This window comes from Prunus persica, chromosome G7, assembly GCF_000346465.2.
Source record: "Prunus persica cultivar Lovell chromosome G7, Prunus_persica_NCBIv2, whole genome shotgun sequence".
Taxonomy (NCBI): Eukaryota; Viridiplantae; Streptophyta; class Magnoliopsida; order Rosales; family Rosaceae; genus Prunus; species Prunus persica.
In genome coordinates, this window is record NC_034015.1 from 3,968,892 (window position 1) to 3,977,256 (window position 8,365).

An 8,365-nucleotide genomic window follows, 5' to 3' on the forward strand; every position below is an offset into this window, starting at 1 on the left:
ACTGACTTAAACATCAGAGGGTCCTTGGCCAACACCACACTAGTGTCACGCATTGAAGCTCTCTTGTTTTGCAGGTTTTGGAGGACAACTTGGTTGGTCACGCTGACCTAGTCCGGAAGTATTGCCCGACCTCGGTTACTGGATGAATGTGAAAGATGCTGCTGATGCCATGAAATGTCAAGCTTCCCTACTTAGAAAGATCAGCTAAGGATTGGTTCAAGTCCTTGAAGCCTGACTCCATCAGCTCATTTAACCTTCTTAAACAGAGCTTCGTGAACCAATTTCTATCTACCTCAAAGAAGTGGTATCCACCCAACTACCTCATCAGCATCAGGTAGGGCCCTAAGGAGAAGTTGCGAGACTACATCAACTATTTCAATTGAGAAGTAATTAGCATCCCTAGTTGCTCCAAGGATACAGCCTATACTGCCCTTCTAGATGGGTTCCGAAGGGGATTTTTCCTATTCCATGTCAACAAGTTTCCACCGAAGAGTTATGAGGACCTGGTGTTTGAGGCGTATCGTCATTCCATCATCGAGGAGATGACATATGACACACCAGAAGGGAAAGATCCGTCACAACCTAGTGTAGGAGATAAACAGAGAGAAGGTCGAAATGATGTACGCTAAAAGCCATACAATTAGAAATGAAGATTTGAGAATTCTAGGCGAGGTAGGAGAGACTTAGATCGACCACAAAATCCATTTTGACCGCGGTTCAACAACTACACCCCGTTGAATACTAATCGAGAGGAGGTCTTCTGCCACATCTAAACTGAGTTGCCAAAACCCTGACCTTCGAGGTTTTCCAAAGGGCGAAAGGATCCAAATTGATATTGTAGCTATCACTCCGAGAATGGTCATACGAGGAGGTCGTCTAAACTGATTTGTGGGTGAAAAGAAGCAAGCAGAGTAGCATAACAACACATCAAATAAGCAACCACATGCTACGAAAGACATCAATGTTATCTCAGGTGGAGCAACCCTAGCTAGGGAGTCCAACAAAGCACAAAAAGAGTATGCACGACGTACCCAAGTTGGACTTGAGGCACTCTCAATTGGTCTAGGTTACCGGACTTCAAAGTAGCCCAAGCTTGGGTACTCAGCGATCACCTTTAATGAGGAGGAGGAAAGAGGGGTAGTTCACCCACATGATGCCCGTTCATAATCCAAGATGAGATCGCAAATTGTTGCGTGAAACGAGTCTTTATTGACATAGGCAGTTCAATTAATATCATCTTTACATTGGCTTTCGAACAGATGAAGATATCGCGAGAAGAGCTCAAGCCAGTGGTCACTTCCTTGCTCGGATTCACTAGGATAACATCAACTTCATTGGAAGCGTCACACTGCCTCTGTCACTTGGAACGGCACCCCAATGAACAACGATGTACACAAGTTTTCTAATAGTTGAATGCCCTTATGCTTATAATGTTATTTTAGGTCGGCCAGTGTAATGACCCAAACCTAAAATTCATATTTAATTAGTAATTTATTATGCGGAAAGACAATTTTGCCCTTGGACTAATTATGAACTCAAAGTTGACTTTTTGACCGAAAAGGAATTTGACAAGTCCACATACGCTGTTGCGTAGAGCACAATGACACGAGTTCATAGACACGAAGTAGACTCGAATCGGAGTTTTAACGAAGAAAATATGATTAAAATATCATGAGGGGCAAAACAGTAAATTGAAAAATCAGAATTTTTATAAAAACCTCATCTCTCTCTCTCTCTCTCTCTCCCTCCCGCGACCCTCTCCTGAGCCGTCCTCCTTCTCTCCTTCGCAACTACGGCCACCGGCCACGGCTGTGGACGGGGTCGGTACCAAACTGACCGGGACGACGTCTTCTTCCAACCCCAGCCAGCTCCCGCCTCCAGCCGCAGTGGTTTCGCCGGAATTTGGAGAAGAAGCGGCCGACGTCGCCCGATCTTCATAGCCGCCGATCTCCCTCCTCCGGCCACTATTTCAGTCGAGCCAGGTATGGATTTTGAACCTCTCGAGCTGTTCTTGCTGCCTGTTGGGTAGGAATTAATCAGTTCTCAGTGTAGCTATTGGATTTTTGAACTTGAAGTTTCGGCCAGTTTTCGGCCTCCGTGTTCGGCCACTTCCGGGCAGTTTTTGGGGTTGGTCTAAGAACAAAAGTGGTTCCAAATATGGTGTTATACCTACGATAGGAGTTTGGAGCCTTGGTTTTGCGATTTTCCGGCGATGCGTTATTGCTTTGGACACCCATCGCTGCCGGCGCATGCGGCGGCGCGTGGGCGAGTGTAGTGAGTGGTACAGTATACTGATGCGATCCTTAGGTCGTCACGAGCATATAGGGATTCGCGGATCTCAATTTGGATACCGTTTGAGCCTCGAACGGATTTTCCATATTGTGCGATTACCGGGTTCACTACTGTTGAGCCGTTGGATCGTCGTCAATTTTAGATATGTTACTCTAGATAATTTTAGAAACGTGTAGAATTCGACGGATTGTGAATCGGAGACCCGGATACTCCGAAATCGCGAACCCTAGGGCTAGGGTTTAGAAATTATGCGATTACACGATCGTGAGTAATCCGACCGTCCGATCGACACCAATACCCTCGGGACATGTGTCCTAGACATATTGGACCTTCTAGCGGCTTCCGGATCATATTGTGAGGTCATGGACCCGTGGGGTCCTGGATTGACTTTTTGGACTTTAGCGCTTTTTGAGTCCCAAGATACCGCTAAACTACCCCACGTGGAAGGAAAGCTGTTATGGGTATATGGATCACTTTAAATTGACGCACGTACTTTTAGGAGCCGAGTGTAGGGGTTTTAAGATAATACTATATTGTATTAATAGAATATTATGGTCATTGAATCAGGCACCCGGGCACCAGTTGACCCGCAAGAGGGACCGTCAAGAGGTCCAGTGAGCTCAGACTATCAGTGAGTGGACTCTTTGTTTTAATAAATGAATTTAAGCAGTTCAGTTTCAGTTATAAGCTGTTTTATGCTGTTAAATATTTTATGTTGCATGTTGCCGAGTGAAATTTCCTTTAAAGAATATAGGAAAAGATATTCTCGTTAATTATCAGACAAATGGCAGCAGAATTTTAAAGGTTACAGAAAGTTAATGATTTAACAATTTTGCTTCAGAAACTTTTTATTTTCTTCAATCACCTTGTACCCAGTTATTAAATGTTGCCTTCGGATTATATTTGTTGCCTTCGGTTTAGTCAGCATGCTTGACAGTTACCCCACGAGTTCCTTGGTACTCGAACTCGTGTGGAGCGAGTAATGCGGATAAAGGTGGATTACGGTCCCCTGAATCCTGCGAGTTGCGGCTCGGACTGACCTCGTGTCACTGAGACCTGCGAGTATGTGTCACCCATGGTGATGCAAGGAATTGACGGATACAAGGAATTGACGGAAAAAGGGTACACCTAGGTGATAGTTTAAACTGTTTTCAAATGTATATAATTATATACATGCATTGATTTCAGAAATAAAGAAAATAAGCTAGTTTGTATAACTGTTTTTACAGCGGGGTTAGTATGTTCTTATACTATTTTCTCAACTTTGTTTTTAGGTCCACTCACCCTTATTGTTGTTTTGCGGCCCCAGGCAGTAGACGTGCACAAGAATCCACCACCGGGCCACTTCCCATCTTCCGCGTCTCTCTTCTGATGTAGGATCACTACTACAAAAAATGAAAAAGACGACCAGAAAACAACGACGGTCTAAGTGAAAACCGTCGTGGTTTTTAAAAAGACGACGGTTCTAAAAACACCGTCGTGTAATACAACCTTAGACAACTAAAAAATGGAGATTCAAATGGCTGTTCAAAAACAACGACGTACCTAATTAAACAACCGACGTCTATTTGAAACAGATTTTCGCAGTGTAAAATCAAAGCCAACAAAGAACGGCAGAAGTTATGAATCGATCGACGTAGAAAGTAAAGACGACGATTTCAATAAAAACCGCCGTTTTTACTCATAAAATAACACGACGAGGTTTTCGTATAAGACGCCGTATAATTACAAACAAATCCACGGCTTTAAAATACAAAATATCGCCGTATTAAATTAATGTACAACGACGGAAAATATAAATATATCGACGTCATTCTCGTATAGTTCTACGACGTTATCTTTAAATCGTACTATAAAATTTAACGTCGTATTTATTCATTTTATACGTCGTACCTTTAATTTAAACCGTCGTCTTAATAAGAATTTTTGTTAACAATTTTTTTCTTTGATTTTCTTATCCTACGTCGGTAGATCTACTTAATGACAAGAATTGAAATAACCACGACGGTTTATATAGAAAACCGCCGACATAATCAGATTTGTCTGAGATCCGAAGGGTTACGAAATCTTACCAGATGGAACTCTGTTCCACATCATAATCTTAACAGATGACACAGATTTGCAATCAGAGAGACAATTTTTTGGAAGTTGATGATGTGTGTGCGTTTGTGTATCTACAAATATTATACCTAACGTCGTTGCAAATTTGCAATCAGAGAGACAATTTTCAACGACGGTTATATTATACCTAACGACGTTTAAAAAACAAATCAACGTCGCTCAACAAATATATTACGTCGTCTTAGTCTTACTTAAGACGACGAAAAACGACGACAGTAATACAAAAACAGTCGTTGTTTTTATATTCTTATTTTATTTAAATCTGTCATCCAAAAAAGAAACTTTACATATTCCAGAACATTAATTTCCTTCATTTTAAATTTTCTCCAGAAAAAAAAACTCTATTTATAACGCACTGTAATTGAAAAATAAACTGAAAGGTCACGGGAAAAAAAATTCTATTCATAATTTAAAAATTCAAATCCACGTCGGTTATATTAAACATAACGACGTTAAATGAAAAGATTCCACGTCGCAAAACAAATATTGCGTCGTGTTAGTTAAAAACGACGGCATAACAAAAAACCGTCGTTGTTTCAAACTGAATTAATTTAAAATTTCTTCGGGAAAGCAAAATCTATTTATAATTTCCTCGGGTTAGTAATATTGCGTCGTGTTAGTTTACAAATTCTAGAACATTAATTTCTCTCATTTTAAATTTCCTCGGGAAAGAAAAATCTATTTATCACGCTTTGTAATTGAAAACTAAAACTGAAAGAATTCGGGAAAAAAAACTCTATTTATAATTTAAAAATAAAATCCACGTCAGTTGTAGTACACTTAACGACGTTTAACAAAATAATCTACGTCGGTAATTATAAATCTACCGCCATCTTACCTTAATATAGACGACGAGAAAAGACGACGATAGAACAGAAAACCGCCGTTGTTTCAGTTTCTTTAACAGTTTGGTCCTTTATCTTTCTGCAGGACTTGTATAGTTCAAAGCATTGACAATGTCTTCATCATATCTCCCAGCAACTACTGATTCGATTGCTCATGCTTTAGAGGCCATCTGAAGCCATTTCTATTCTTTATCGCATTCTTGAAACCCATCTTCTTCTTCTGAAGCTCTACGGATAAAGGAAGAGGCTATCACAAATCTGACGGATCTTCTTAGGCAAGAAAATCAAGCAGAGGATCAGGCACATCTGATCTTCAGATTTCCCTGAGAAGCGAACTTTCCTTCTACAGCGAGTGGAGGCCAGGCTTGCATCTCTTTTGATGGAAAGCAAGGAGTATTCAGAAGCACTAAGTGTCCTATCAGGCTTGATCAAGGAAGTGAGAAGGCTAGTTGACAAGCTTCTTCTTGTGGACATATATTTGATGCGAGTAAGCTCAATTTCTCTTTGAGAAAGACATCCAAATTATTGTCTTTGAGATGTGAGAGACAGTGTCTCTGAGAGAGGAAGAACTTGGAACCCTAAATGTAAACCGAAAATGAATGAAAGCGACAAATTTATAGAATAAATTTTTAAAACCAACGGCGGTCCTTACAAAAAAATCGCCGTTTAAATTGTAAAATCAACGTCGGTATGACCGACGTATATTACAGAAATCCACGTCGGTACATTAATAAAAACGACGTGTTAAATAATCTACCATGACGCGAGTTATTACTTATGTACTTTAATTTTTGAGTTTACTACGATGGTACCTACAACACTACTGTCGTATTTATTTACCACGTCCGAAGTTAAAATGTACCGTCGTATTTTGTAATTTATACGTCGTAGTTATATGTAACCGCCGTATTATTTTTTTGAAATGGTTTTATATGTAAGCAACTTTTCGTCTACCTGACTTACACATGCACTGTTTCCAAACCCGATTAAAAATTTCAATCTCCCAGAGAAAACTTTTAGACTTTTTTTCCTTGTCAGAGCACTGTCAGAGTATCTCATCGTCTTCCTCTCGTCTTCTTCGTCGTCTCTGAACTTAAACATCGTCTTCCTCTTGCTTTCATTGCACGCAAAAGGTAAGCTTTCATTTTCACTATTTTGGTTGCTGTTTTGCATGCTCATACGTTTTTTGTTTGAAAAATCTTTTTACCTTTTTTCTGGCCAAAATCATTTTACTTCTTTTCAAGTTCGATAAAATATACAGACAAAGAGGGAAAGTTTCCAACTTTGAAGACAACTACCTCAACTAAATAAGACGACGGTAGCTTCTTATTTACGTGGTTAAATATGTAGACCACGACGATTCGTCAGTCGTTCTAGCGTCGTCTGAAAATTGACAAAGTTGTTTTTAAAATTATAGTCTTTTTTTTATTTGCTTGTTTAATTGCAGGTTTGATTTCTCTGAACAATGGTTTTTGTTTTTCCCTAATTTGATAAAATATAAAGAAAAAGAAAGTAGGGTTGGTATTTAATATAGACGACAGTATCTTATTGTTTTACGTCGTGTGAATGTTAATACCACGACGTCATATTAAAATACCGTCGTCTATATAAGATTCCAAAACTTTCTTTCTTGGCCTTGTATTTTATCAAATTAGAAAACAAAAACCATGGTTCAGAAAAATCAAATCTGCAATCAAACATTCACAGGGAAAGAAAGAAGGGTTTTGGATCCTTATATAGACGACGGTATATTACTATTGACGTCGTGTGAACATCAATACCACGACGTTATATAAATATTTCGTCGTTTATAGTTAATTATCACGTCGTCCGGTAAATATCGACGTAATAAGTTATTATTACGTCTTATTTTATATTATTTCGTCGTTGTTTAATTACCTTGGTTTTAAACATTTATTACGTCTGAGATTATTTCATTGCGTCGTTTAAAATCATATCATACGTCGTATTTTATTAATAACCGTCGTTTGTGTTCTTAATCTTTTCCTGAAATATTTTCACTTGCAGTTTTGTCTGTAAAAATGGTTTCTCACCAAGACCAAAGTAAGGACTCTGGCTCCAAGAAAAATGGAGGTAAGGAGCTTGGAATGGTAACTCCTCAAGAGAAGTCTTCGAAGAAGATGAAGTCTTCGAAGAAGATGAAGTTTGCTTCATCATCTGCTGAGACAGAACCAACCAGCACGACAACAATCTCTGATGATTCAAAGTCTGGTCGAGGTATGAGCACAATGCCTCGTGTTGTGAAGAGAAAACTTCAGAAACTCAGGCCAATTGTTGAGTACAATAAAAGGGGGAAAGGAATTGGCCAAGCACATAGTGAGATGCAGTCCTACATTGGTGTGTTGGCACGCTCCAGAGTTCCACTTGTGGACATGAAATGGGCTCAAATCCCCAAGGATATAAAGGAGCAGATTTGGGAAGCAGTTGACATTGCTTTTGTGGTAGGTCAAGGGGGCAAGAACTCTGTGTTAGCTTCTGCTGCCAAGAAATGGAAGGATTTCAAGTCTACACTAACGAGGCATTATATCCTTCCATACACCAATGACAGGGAGAGATTAAGCCAACCCCTTGAAACATATAAATTCATAGAGAAAGCATAATGGGATGCCTTTGTAGCTTCAAGGTTATCCAAAGATTTTGAGTCTGTGCATTCTCAACATGCACAGATTAGGGAGAAACTTGAGTACAATCATCGATTGTCTCGAAAAGGATATGCTGGTTTGGAGGATCAATTGGAGGAAACCATGCCTGGGGTAGAAATTGATCGATCTACCTTATGAAAGAGAGCTAGACAGGACAAACAAGGTAACATCCTGGATCCAAAGCTGGCAGAGAAAGCAAAATTAATTGTAAGCCTACTCACTCTGTTTTAAATTTTTATTAAACTGTGAATAATTCTTATTACATCTTATGTTATATTTTGCGTCGTGTGAATGATATTACCACGTCGAAATTTTTTAAAAAACGTCGTTAAAGGTCTAAATCAGGAATCACTACTCTGTTTTCTGTAATTATAGCATAAGATGTCGGTGGTTCATTTTCGCGTCGTTTGTATTAAATTACTACGTCGAAATGTTTTAAACAAG